The 14,275-nt window shown below is 41.2% G+C and overlaps 1 protein-coding gene across 4 annotated transcripts in view; it reads right to left on the reverse strand.

The window, feature by feature from the left end:
• The window catches only part of PRLR (prolactin receptor), a 165,814-nt gene that overhangs the window by 59,021 nt on the left and 92,518 nt on the right, over positions 1-14,275 (reverse strand). The window lies entirely within an intron of this gene.

Raw genomic sequence — 14,275 nt, forward strand, 5'->3', positions numbered from 1 at the left:
TCCTAAGAACAAGGACAATTCTCCTACCTAAAGGTAGTACAATAATTAACATCAGAAAATTAACATCCATACAGTATTATTACCTAATCTATAGGCTTACTCAAATTTTGCCAGTTATCCTAGTTGGGATTAGATTTCATAAAATTTGGTCCTGGAGACTTTAATGAAATTTATTAACAAATTGTGACATAGTTATAGATGAATTGGAATTCTGGGTTTTGTATAAGAACTTTCAGACTCTGGGGACTGACTGGTCTGGGTCTGGGAGGCATGAAGGGACAGCTGTTAGATGTATGGATCTTAGAAAAAAAATGATTTCCGGACTTGATTGCAAAATAGACCTGCATAGGTCTATGTTTTTGTTGTTGTTGTTGTTGTTGACAGGCTGTTACTCTGTCTCCAGGCTGGAGTGCTGTGGCACAATCACAGCTTACTGCAACCTCAACCTCCCAGGGCTCAGGTGATTCTCCCACTTCACCCACCCCCTGCCCAAAGTAGCTGGGACTATAGGCACACGTCATTACACCTGGCCAATTTTTTGTATTTTTGGTAGAGATCGGGTTTTGCCATGTTGGCCGGGCTGGTCTCAAACTCCTGGCCTCAAGTGATCTGCCTGCCTCGGCCTCCCAAAGTGCTGGGATTACAGGTGTGAGCCACCATGCCCAGCCTACAGCTACTTTTCAAAATGGGCTTCGGTATATATGAACAGCAATTCTTAATTTAATGCCCAATTTTGTCTTGCCCATTCCAAGCAAAGGCAAATAATCTAACCAGAGTAACAGACCAAACAATGCTTTTTCTAAGTCTTCAAAATCCAGAATCTTCAGGATTATTCCTTGAGGAAGCCAGTGCTGAATATTCTCCATGCTGATTCAATGGACAGAGGAGGAGGTGACTGGCAGGATGCTGTGGTTGGTCACTAGCAGCCTCATGCCATTGACAACCTCTCTCTCTCTCTCACACACACACACACACACACACACACACACACACACACACAATTTTCTCAACATTGCTGCTGTTGGCATGATTAATCAAGAGCCTGGAAGTCTTTACAATCAAAGGCTACCATGTGGCAAGGGCCATCTGGGCATAAGACAGCCAGCCACGAGGCATTTGATAATAAGGGGCCTGTTGGATCCAGAGCCTGTGACACAGATGTCTGGGGCATGCTTCTTAGAAGCCACTCATTTTTCTCCATAGGATGCAGTGACACCAAATTTTCTGTTTAAAAAAAAATTAGATTCTAAGAATTATTTTAGAACTTAAAGTTCTGTCTTTGATTAGAGTTGTTCTGCTCTGTTCAAAGCAAATCCTGTTCCGTTCTGTCATCTCCCAAATAAGATCCAGACTGTTTTTACACTCTTGACAGAAACCCTGAGGGGTCAGCGAGGGAGTGGGGAACCAGGACGAGGGCTGTGCTGGCGGTGGGGCGTCTGGAACAGCAAACGGCAGCAGTGAGGGCTTCAGGGCAGGCGGGCATAAAGGGATGGCTTCTGCAGTTCAACAAACACTGATTGAATGACAGGCCCTGGGCCCACTTGGTCCATTCATCTATTATTCATTCAGCATTTATGAAATGCTTGGCTCACCACTTAGCCCTTGTCATCCTCTGCCCTGGCTCCCACATCTATTCTTTACCTGCTCTGTGCCCGGTGAGTCTGACTCCTGTGCCCTCTAGCTTCAAGTAGAGTTCTACCCACAGTGGGTAGAGCACGGAGATGGGCATGTCAGGGTATCGATTTCCCTTCCGCTCTGCCTGCCTCAGAGAGTGGTGCTAGCCGTGGTTGTGTTTCTTTTACCACAAGTCCAGTTAAGTAGTCATGACTCCAGCTATCACTGGGCCCTGGCAAAATTATTCCCTCTCCATTCTTCTTCATGCAGATGGGGGGTGACAAATTCCCTTGTTCTTCTAACCCTACCCCTGGGCATGTAAAGAGTCTCTTTATATTCTCTTCAAAATCCTAGCTGTGCATGCCATCCTTTTTCTGTCTGACTCTAAGATGGCCCTTGAATATGTGCTAAATTGTGCCTGATTGCTCTGGACAAGCAAGAGAGATGTAAAATTTTGTATATACTTCCTAGTATGAGGATATACCATTATGGGGTGGGGAGACATAATTTAATAGAAGCTCCTAGGAGAAATAACTGACAGATTTCATCTTTTATATACTTGAGTATTGTGTGTCAGTCAAAGACCAACCTGATCTCTGGTCACATCATTTGAAGTATTGCATCCAGAACAGGGGAGGTGATAGTACTACTTAGTTCTGTGAATTCTACATTAGCTCCCACTTGGAGTACTATGCTTATTTCCCTGCTCCTCCTCACTTTAGGAAAAAGCATGTTACTTATCTTCAAGTTCTGTCACATAGAGCAGAAGTTGCAAGAGTTTTTCTTCAAAAGCCAAATAGTAAATATTTTCAGCTTTGTAGGCTAAATGTTCCGAGTACTCTGTTACTGTAGTACAAAAGCAGCCGCAGACAACATGTACATGAATAAGCTTGGCTGTGTTCCAATAAAACTTTATTTATATAAATAAATGGGCTGGATCTGGCCTGCAGGCATTACTTTGCTGAACTCTGATAGAAGAGTGCAAAATGAATTTATTCTAGAGGTGCCCAGAAGGCAGAAGTTTGAGCAATGTGTAAAAATCATGGGGTGGTAGATTTGGGCTAATTTTAAGATCATTCTAGTGGTGATCACTGTTCCCAAAGAGAATCATCTGTTTCATACGTCAGTGAGTTTCTTGTCTTTATAGGGGTTCAATGCAAAGCTGAGTGTTTTAGAAGAATTTTCTGCAGAGCATGGAGAGTAAATTGGATGATGTGGGAGGTAACACTGCCTCGCATTTCTGTATCTTCAGCATAGTACAATGCACACATAGTAAATCTCAGTTCTATGTTCCTAGAGGGAAGGGGCTGTGTCATATCCTTGCATCCCACTCACTCCTGAAAGTCTAGTATAGTGCTTTAAATATGGTGGGTATGACTAATACATTTTTTTGTTCAACCTGACTCTTTAAATCCAATCTTGCTGACAAACTAATTACACTAATTTGTCTTTAGTACAATCATCACTACCAGTCATATTAAATAATTCAATTACCTCTGATAAGCTTCAACATTTGAGGACTTTCACTGAAAATAATAGACAACATTTACTAAGTTCTTAAAATATGCCAGCTGTCATGCTAAGGACCTTACAGGCATTATCTTATTTAATGCTCCCCAAAATCTCTGAGGTAGGCACTATTATTACCCCTATTTTATTGATGAAGAAACTGAAATTCAGAGAAGACTCATAGCTAAGAAGTTGCATATCCAAAACTTGAACTGAGATCTCTTTGATGCCAAAGGCTGTGCTCCAACCACAATTCCATTCTGTTTCCCAGCCATTCATTTATGCTTTCATTCACTGAGTATTCAACAAATACCAATTGGTTGCCTGCTATTTGCCAAGTAGTATTTTAGGTGCTGATGATAGAGCTGTGGATGTAAACAGGTCAAGTCCATGCTCTGAAGAAACTTACATTCTGGGTGGAATAAAGTGGGGGTTGATACACAATTAACAAATGAGAAAATAACAAATTAACAATTTGTTAATTATAAAATAACAATTAACAAATGAGAAAATAATACATGGTAATTCATCACAAGACATGAGGAGATTAAAAAGACAATAAATATTTCTTGTCCACACTAGAATCACAGGTATAATCCTAATTGATGAATTTAGCAAAGAAATGGTACTTCGTCACAAGACATGAGGATTAAAAAGATAATAAATATTTCTTGTCCACACCAAAACCACAGGTATAATCCTAATTGATGAATTTACTGAAGTTCTTTCTTGTTTTTTTTTTTTTCTTCACCTTTTAAGTCCTGGGGAAAATGCTTAGGATGTGCAGGTTTGTTACACAGGTAAACATGTGCCATAGTGGTTTGCTGCACAGATCAACCCATCACCCAGGCATTAAGCCCAACATCCATTAGCTATTCTTCCCGATACTCTCCCTCCCCACACCCTGATAGGCCACAGTGTGTGTTGTTCCCCCCACCTGCTGCCCCATGTGTCCATGTGTTCTCATCATTCAGCTCCCTCTTATAAGTGAGAACATGTGGTGTTTGGTTTTCTGTTCCTGAGCTCTTTCTTGTTTACTGACATTAGCCTAAGGTTAGTCTTTTGTCCTGACAAATTGTCAGATAAATTGACATTAGCTCAACGTTAGTCTTTAGTCCTGACAAATTGTCAGATAAACTCAGATTCAGAAAGAAATCGTCAGGATTTCTGGCAATTGATAGGGATTACATATGGCAATTTATAGACATGCATGTGGAACTCTTGAATGAAAAGGAAGTTTAGTCAATAAAGCACTGGGGAATCACTCTTTTTGGGCAGACTGAACTTGAGCAGAAGCAAGCATATCCACTTGAGTCAAAGGCATGGGCCTTGTTTAGGAACAGAGGTACCAGGGTGGCTGAGAGTGGAGGAACCAAAGGGGAATTACAAAATCTTGATCGAGATTGAGATGGAGACAGAGGGAGCAAGATAAATGGGGTAAAGTCAAGTCAACTGTCAGGTCCAATAGGCAAGTGCTGACTGGGAATGGGAGACAGTGCCCAAAGGTCATGGGTGGAGTAAACACAAGCCCAGATGAGGAAGCGAAAGAATTCAATATTTTGTTTGTGTCTTAATGGGTGCCAACTACAAGGGGTGGGTGTGGGTGGCCTAGTTACAGGTGAAGGATAGGAATTGACAAATAGTAGTAATCCTTTTGCAATTCCAGAATTCCTTTCATTAGTGGATTGTAAAGTGATTTTCAGATTAGAGAGTCCCGACAGCATCAGCATAATCTTACTTTTAAAAATGGCTAAAAACCAGAAAGACAGCAATTAGTTAACATTTATTGGCTGCCAGATATTGTTTCTAAGCACTTTAATGCCTTATTTCATTTAATCTTCATAAGTACACTTTGAGAACCAAGCTTATTAATAGGGAGCTAATTAAAGAATGACTAAAAACATAAGTGACATTTGGAGGGAACTTGTATAATGTCATCAATGAAAATGAGTCCTAGTCATTCATATATTGATTTGTTCACTCACATATTTATTCAGCCTGTAATAATTGGGCACCTAATACATGTTGGGTGCTATTCTAGGGCCTTTGTCTGGATAATGTTATTGATTTCATTGTTTAACAGAGAGACAGTGGAGGGAGCAAGGGATTTTGAATCAGAAAATCTAGGTTCTGTTTCTAATTCTAACTGGTGCTGTGGTCCTTGGAAAAGTCAGGCTGCTTCTCTGTTTAATGTGTGCTGATGTAAAACAAGGAGCTAAGATGCTTGAGGTCTTTTAGAATTTACTGTTAAAGTATTCAGTAGCTTTATAGTACATTAATGGTTATAATAAATACTCACTTATAGTCTGTCATTTTACCCTCCCACCCCCATCAGGGAAATCATAGTATTTATGAGGCTTTAGAGATGGAAACTTGTCAGGGATTGGACCAAGTTCCTCTGCTCTTTTCACTGAATTTCTCTGCCTTCCATGTAGGATTTTGTGTTTAATTTCTAAAAGAATTATAAGAGAGCTGGGTGCAGATGTCAGAGGAAAAGGGAGAGATATAGATGATATAGAAGACAAGGAGAAGTTAAGACTGGGAAGGACAATGTACTAGCTCTCAGGAGCTTTGTGCCTTGTCTCTGAAATCATTCAGGGCTGCTACAATCATCAAAAAAAAAAAAAAAAAAAAAAAAAATGTATCCAAAGGCATAAGAAGAGAGACCTTCCAACTGGTGGAAATTACATTAAGGCAGATTTGGGTTCAGTAAAATGGTAGAAGAGTTCCTCACTGGACATTCCGATTGCCCATGACTGGGCAGAGCTAAAACAAATGGGTCATGTTACAAGGCAAATAACTTTTTAATTTTAAAGCCCACCAGTCAATAGATTACTATGGCCAAGGACGAAATGGGCCACTCTGGTAGGAAGTGAGCTCCTCTTCATGGTGCATGCTTATGCCGAGACAACGTAAAATCCTAGAGGGGTTAGCAACTTGGATCTGGGCTACAAGACCGGGAAAGGGACTTTCAACTTCGAAATGCTATGACTGTAGGAGGCAGGAGGCTTACAATTTTATCTGTAGTCTATAACCCCTAGTTCAGAGTTTAGATATTCTTAGGGTAAACTACTGGGGAATATTGAAGTCCCTTTTGCAGGCACTGACATCCAGGCCAAATTCGTTAATTAATTTATTTTATACAAGAAGTTTCTTGTATAAATTTTTGACAGAATACTCACCCTAACCCCTGTTTTTGGCATTTCTGACCTCTCATTCTTGACAAATAACCATGATAGGGACTTCTCCGGGAGCCAGAATTGAAATCAGAGTTGGACCAACACATTGAAATTCTAGGCCTACCAGTCAATAGATAAACAAGGTTACCTTTGAATTTGTCCAGCGCCCTTATTTTCCAAAATGTTTTTCATCTACTAGCTTTATTAGAAGTGTATCAGTCAATTGGTGTTGTCTGAGGATAATAACTTTGACAAGAGAAGGTGTATGGAAGTGCTTTGTAACAGTGAAACAGTCTGAAAAGTTAGAATTTTTATTATTGTTATAACCTGCCAAGGCCACAGTACTGGTTATTACCAGATCCATATCTAGAGCGGGTTACTTAGAATCCTTTTGGAGGTAAATAAATAGCACTACTGATAATTTAAAAAGAAGCAAAGTCCAAGTCTCCTTGATTGACCAGCAGACAATAGTAAAGTTTAGAGCTGGATTTTACAAGCATGAGAGGACCAAATCAGGATCACTTAAACACGGGTGGTTGGTCCAGTCCAGTGAGTAACTGTGGCATGAATGTGAGTCTGTAGAAATCTAGCCTTGCGACCTTGAGTAAGGCATGTTAAGTTCCTTGAGTCTTACTTCTTCACTTGTGAAGTGGAAATACCTATCGCTACATTTAGGTACCTTTTTGGATCATTGTGAATGCACACAGAATCTAGGAAATAGCAAGTCATGAATACATGCTAAAGATTATTAACAGCTAATATTGATTGCACATCTGGTATGTGCCAGGAATTATGGGAATCCTCAAAGCATTTCTAGGAAATAATTGGGACAATGACAGGTTGGACATGGGGATGAAGTGGCCACCAGCAGTGGACCTGAACGAAATGACTTTCTGCTTAGTTTAGTTCAGAGGCCACGAGTGTAAATCCATCTTTCCCTGATAGTGAGGGGCATTTACAAGCTAAGGCTACACTAATAATTTAAAGTGGACTGGGAAATAGTGATTAAAAAATACCTCCAAGTGATGAAAAGACACTGTTTAGACTTCTAAAGGAAATGGTTTTAAAAATAATCCCCAATTGATTGCAACATTAAGAACATTCTTAAAATGTTACCTTTGTCCTGATCTCTTAATCCCCATAAGGGGTGTTCTGTAAAGGTTCTTTAAGCATTTGAAGCCACTAATACCATGAGTGGAAAAAGAACACACTCTTTTAATTAAAGTGGAAAATTGCTATGTTCATGTTAATTTCAACCGAGAACACCTAAAAGTATAAGAGAATACATATTTCCTGGTCTTAGTATCCAGGGCTTAGGATTATTAAAGATCAGTAGCATCAGTAGCCAAAATTGTTCCTATTTTACACTTCATAATCAGGAAGACTGTTGAGAGGGGAAAGTTAGCAGGAGATGGATTTTAGTTTTCCAATTACGTCAGCCTAGTTGGAGAACATCTAAATGCCATTTTTCCTTGACCTTTGAACTGTCTTCTCCCTTGCTCTTGGGCAACACAGCAAATGACCCTCACAAAGCAGCAAATTAGTAGCAAGTGTCAAGGCTGACACTTCTGCTTTTCAATCTAGTTGTTTGTTTCGCTATCCAAAGCTGCCTTCTTCAGGAGTAGCTAGCTGCACTTGGCAGAATGAAAAACTGTGCTTCCGTTTACTCATTTTTCCCAAGGCTAATTTAAAAGTGCTGTGGGTAGGTAAGTGATGTTGATAATGGGAACATCTTAAGCTACTAAGTTGAGAACTGAAATATCAGCATGGGCACAATAGCCTCATTCTCTAGCTGATGGAAATGAGCCCATATACTGTTTTTTAGCCTGAGAGGGCCATGTGTCGTTCCTTTTGGTCTCCATAAGCCAGGGGATCTGGCTCGCCAGAGCTGGGAAGATTATAGCATTGGAGCAAATAATGTGCTTTAGTCTGAGATTCTTTAAGGCCCAAATTTGCTCCAATTGCTTCATCCCGGGTTCTCACTTGTTTCCCCCTCATCGGTTTTGGTGACATTATTTTCCAAAGTAGCCCAATTGCATCAATCATTTATTCTAATGTAAAAAAATTGGAGGATTTTTTCCTTTGTGTTACTGTGTGCGAACATTGGTCCACCTGATTCATTACACATAGGCAGCATGGTTCACTGGATGTGTATAGGATTCTGAATCAGACCAAAAAGGATATAAACATGACTTGTGCCACTATCTAGCCTTGTGACCTTGAGCAAGGCATGTAAGCTCCTTGAGTCTTGTTTCTTCACCTGTAAAGTGGAAATACCTATCGCTACCTTTAGGTACCTTTTTGGATCATTGTGAATGTGCACAGTATCTAGGAAATAGCAAGTCATGAATACATGCTAACAATTATTAACAGCTAACATTGATTGCACATCTGGTATGTGCCAGGAATTATGGGAATCCTCAAAGCATTTCTAGGAAATAAGAACCATTATTATCTTCACTTGCCGATGAGAAAGAGATGGACTAAATACTGGCTTAATGTCCCAAAGGTAGGAGATGGCCATGCCAGGATTGTAGAGCCTGCAGCTGGCCTCTACTCCACATGTAAGAAGAATGGCTGTGCAGGGTTTTGCCACCTGGAGTAAGAACTGCCTGAATATGTATCCCAGGGAGGATTCTAAGACCTGCAGAACTCCTTGCTCCCAATCCCTCCTCTTTTCCATGCCTTCTCATTCATACTTAAGCCAGAAGATGGGAGGGGCAAATCTGATGCAAACAGACAGGATCACACAGCCAGTAGACCCCTTGCAGTCCTGCTATAACTTGGCTTCACACTCAGCTGTGAACTTGTCAGCTGAACACACAACTGCAAGTGCAGTGTTCCATGTGCATGCCATTAAGAAAACTCCAGTCATTCTAATGTTATTTTATTAGAAGGAAGGAATGGAGTCTTAAATACAGATCCACTCTATTAAGATAGTTGAAAAACATAGATGTAAATATCATGACATTATTGTGCTATCACCATTACATCATCCTGCATACCCCCACTCTCCACAAACTTAAATAGAAGTCATTTTTGTTATCAATACTAAATACCCTTTAATCTAAGATATTCAGATCAGAAACTGTTGTGGTAACTTATGTACAGCTAAAAAGGTGCACAATGCAGATTAAAGAGATCATGACACTTTGCTCTTTCATTAAAATACTAGTGTGTTGTCCATCAACTGATGAATGGATATACAAATGTGGTATAACCCTACAGTGGAATTTTACTCAGCCATGGAAAAAAAAGAAGCACTGATACATGCTACAACACAAATAAACTTCAGAGAACAATATCGTAAGTGAAAGAAGCCAGGCACAGAAGACCCCGGATAGCATGATTCCATTTATGTGAAATGTCTAGAAAGCTAATCTATGGAAACGGAAGGTGGATGAGTGGTTGCCAGGGGCTGGGGGCCGGGGAGAAAAAGGAGTGGAGAGTGACTGCTATTATGTAGTTCTTGGGGTGATGAAATGTTCTAAAATTAGATTATGGTGATGGTTGCACAATTGTAAATACAGATGGTCTCCAACTTACTATAGTTCCATGATTTCTTGACTTTACGAGGGTGCAAAAGAGATAGGCATTCAACCTGCTCCTTGATAGGATTAGGTCCAGATAAACTATAAGTTGAAATTATCATAAGTTGAAAACATCTTTTTGACTTAAACAATAGTTTTAACTTTCAACTTGCAATGAGTTTTTGGGCTCTAACCCCACTGTAAGTTGAGGAGCATCTGTATACTAAAATCCATTGAATCGTATGCAGTTGTCCCTCAGTATTCACTGGGAATTGGTTCCATGTACAAATTGGTTATGTGCAAATACTACAGCATCTTCTATCAAGGACTTGTGCATCTGTGGATCTAATGAATACCAGAATACCAGATCCACAGACGCACAAGTCTTTGATATAAGACGTTGTAGTATTTGCACAGAACCTATTCACATCCTCCCATATACTTTAAATCATCTCTAGGTTACTTATAATACCGAATACAATGTGAATAGTATGTAAACAGCACGTGAATATTTGTTACACTATATTGTTTTACATTTTGTATTATTTTTTATTGTATTATCATTTTTTTTTTCCAGAATATGTTTTATCCCTGATTGGTTGAATTCATGGATGTAAAACTTGCGAATACAAAGGGCTGGCTATACTTTAAACAAGTGAACTTTATGGAACATAAAGTATATCACAATAAAGCTGCTTAAAAAATACCAGTCTGTTATTTCCTCTAATTATGTGCAAAAATGATAATATTCTTTCATGTTCAGCAGCTCTTTTTGAATAAATAGCAATGAACAAGAAGGCATTTCATTCACTTCCTCTGAGACTTGATAATTAATCTTGTCCTCACCTCCTCACTTATTAACCTGCCCATCAAGTATTTGACTACTGGGAAGGCAGAGTTGCAGAGATAATTAGCTCTCTGCTTATCAAGCACAACTCTCAGGCCAGACCTGCAAATCTGCCTCCATCTCTGCCTCCTTCCCTGTATTCCCTCTTTTTCCTTTCAACCCTTACTGCTAAGCACCCAGTCAGCTTTCAAAATCAGAGCTGAACTGACTCAGAGCAGGGACTTCTGTCTCTGTGGGTCTTCACTGCAAAAGGAACCAGAGCCATTTGTTAATGACTAAAAAGCAGAAACTGATGGAGACAAAAAGAGACGGTGTTGAATTCCCTCCTTTCTGGATGCTGGTGGTGGTTATGTAGGCAGCTTTCATTTCAGTAAGTGTGCACTACAGTAGGAGTGAGATGGGAACCAGGATGCCAATTGAGAGAGCTAAAAAAAATTGTGATGGGCATTAGGCATCAAGAGAAAAAAGTTCTTTTAGTGTTTTCGACTTGCTCAATTTACTGGACAAGCAACTAAGGTGATGGGCAAATTGTATCCTTTGGATTGAAATCTCAGTCCAGTTTCTAAATATTGAGGGAGTCTTGTTCTCTGCTCAGATTTCCTGCATCCATAAGGTATTGGCCAGGGGATGAGCCACAGTGGAACTGTACAACTCAGACAGAACCCTCACTCCACATTCCTCTGGCCTAGCAAAGGTGGGAGGATTTACACAAAGGTCGAGGCATCAACTACAGCAAATGTGGGGTTGAAACTTAACTGGTCTCCAGACAGTAGGTGGACCTCAAGTCTGAAAAGATTCCAGAAACTTTGCCAAATCCACCCCCTCTATCATTCAGAAACATCACCACTATAATGATAGGTTTTAAGCATTGTAATCTACATTTTTTTTTTTTTTTTTTTTAACTCATTGGATACCTATTTCTCCTTTCTCCCATTTTCTTCTTCCCTTTACTGTCCATCCTCTGCCAGTGAAAGAGTAACTTTACTCCTTCCCACTTTCCCTAAAAGTACCAAGCAGCAGGGTGGGAGTGGGCACAAGGCATGGATTCTGCAAACATGCTTTCTCTGCTACTCCCTTGAAGGACCTAGTCCTGAAGCAGAGAAAGAGAAGTGAGCTTATGGTACAAGGAAATCTGTCCAGAATCCAAGAAGCCAGGTGACTTACACTGGGCATATTGCAAGCCTGTCAAATTTTGAATGCTTGCTTCCAAATGCAGAGGGTGAAGTCACAGAGCTTGCCAGATTTACCAAGGGTGCCTGCTAGGGTTTGCTCCTGGCACTGAATATCCTCAACTACCAGTCTGTGCAGCTGTCATGAGCACCAACCTGATTGCTGATTACCCCTTGGCAAGTTGACTCTTCAGACAGATTAATATTTGCCCTGGGATATACAAGGCTCTTATGATCCCTCCCCATTGCAAAGAAAACAATAATTGAATAAGTTCCTTTTGATGGTGCTTGGATTTGCTTGGTGTGGCTTGATTTGGTTTACAGCTCGTTTGCGGCAGAATCAAAATGGCTCAAGTCAAGGCAGCTGTGGTTTCAGTAAAGCAGGAGGAATAAGGAGTTAGGACGGGTGGGGCAACCATATCAAGGGCAAGCTACAGGGTTGAGTCATGAGTCCTTTTCACTTAAAGCTGTAGTCTACGCTACCATCCCTGCGTTGCCAGCATCTGCTCACCTGGCTTCTTTGGAACACGGCACACAGGATGGGACACGTGATTCTGAAAGGGCAAGCAATGGCCACAGAACTTAAGGTGTGATCTCAATCCTTCTTGTCAAAAATCACTTTTCAGACAGGAAGTAAATTTTTAGCTCTAAATTATGTAAAGTCAAGAATCTAACCACAACAGAGGACAAAAATGGAAACCTTCTCATAATGTCATTTGTTTGGATGGTGTCATGGGTTGAATTGCATCCTCCCAAAAGAGATGCTAAAGTCCTCCAGTACCTTAGAATGTGACTTCATTTGGAAATAGGGTTCTTGCAAATGTAATTGGTTAAGATGAAGTCATAATGCAGTGGGATGGGCCCTTAATCCAACAGGACTGGTGTTTTTTTTTTTTTTTTTTGAGACGGAGTCTCGCTCTGTCACCCAGGCTGGAGTGCAGTGGCCAGATCTCAGCTCACTGCAAGCTCCGCCTCCCGGGTTCACGCCATTCTCCTGCCTCAGCCTCCCGAGTAGCTGGGACTACAGGCGCCCGCCACCTCACCCGGCTAGTTTTTTGTATTTTTTAGTAGAGACGGGGTTTCACTGTGTTAGCCAGGATGGTCTCGATCTCCTGACCTCGTGATCCGCCCGTCTCGGCCTCCCAAAGTGCTGGGATTACAGGCTTGAGCCACCGCGCCCGGCCCAGGACTGGTGTTTTTGTCAGACAGAGAAGAGACACATAGGGAGGACACTTTGGAAAACAGCGGCAGAGATCAGGGTGATGCAGCTACAAGCCAAGGATTGCCAAGGAGTGCTGCCGCCGCTAGGGTGAGGCAAGGGAGGACTCCACCCACCGTCTCAGAGGGAGCATGACCCTGTGGAAACCTTGATTCCACACTTGTTGCCTCCACAAGTGTCGGAAAATAAATTTTTGTGGTTTTAAACCATCTGGTTGTGGTGCTTTGTTATGTCAGCCCTAATAAACTAATACAGATGATTTATATGTGAGCCGGCTGGGTTTGCCTATAAATGCCTTCTCTGCAACTTCTTATATGAACCAATTTAAAATTTAATAGAATTTTTAGTTAGTGAAAAAAGTTGGATGGTATGGAAATTGGTTGGCCTAATGTGGACACAGCACATGTTTTATTCTAGTGTAGCGTGATGTGCTGAATCCCTGTCAACTCCAGAGGGGATGGCACCAGCTTCAAGAGGCTGAAGAAGAGATCCAGAGCCAGAAAATGAGACACTGGGGTTTTACTGGGGGTTTACATACAGGGGAGAGAGTCTCGTGGTGGCGGGCTGGACAGGAGAACTGCTGGTCCAGTGGCAGTGGGCTGGTAAGAACAACCACAACCTCTGGCAAAAGGCAAGCAGTTTATAAAACATTTTCACTTAACATCCTCCCCATAGCAACCTCAGCCTGGAAACCTTCATTTAACCCCAAACAAAGGATGCTGATCCCCTGTATGGCCCACATTCCCCAGGATGGGCTGGGGCTCAGATGTTCCTCACAGATAAGGAATTAATCTCTAGGATGGCCACTTCCAATTCCTTAGCTCAGAACTCTGAACATATATTTGGGTGCATCAGCCACACAGGGTCATTCTCACAGTAGGCGCAAGTCAAGTTATCATTATTAGGAGCACCTACCATACAAGCATCCTTGCCCCCTCCAGTGAGAAAGTTGCTCATGTCCTGTGAAAAGCCAGTGATAATGTTCTGAGTTCACTGCTATGATGTCTTGTTATTCTTTCTTTAAAGAAGAGCTGTGACCACCAGAAAGAGTTTTAAGAATGAATAAGGAGATACAGGACAGACACAGAGACCCTGGAGGACAAATGATGCCAAAAGAATACTTATACCTTTGGCATTTCCCCAGAAGGAGGGGAAAGAAGAGTAGAGGGAGGTAGTGATAGTACCTCACCCTTCAATCCTCACTCTGG

Source organism: Macaca fascicularis, chromosome 6 (assembly GCF_037993035.2).
Source record: "Macaca fascicularis isolate 582-1 chromosome 6, T2T-MFA8v1.1".
Taxonomy (NCBI): Eukaryota; Metazoa; Chordata; class Mammalia; order Primates; family Cercopithecidae; genus Macaca; species Macaca fascicularis.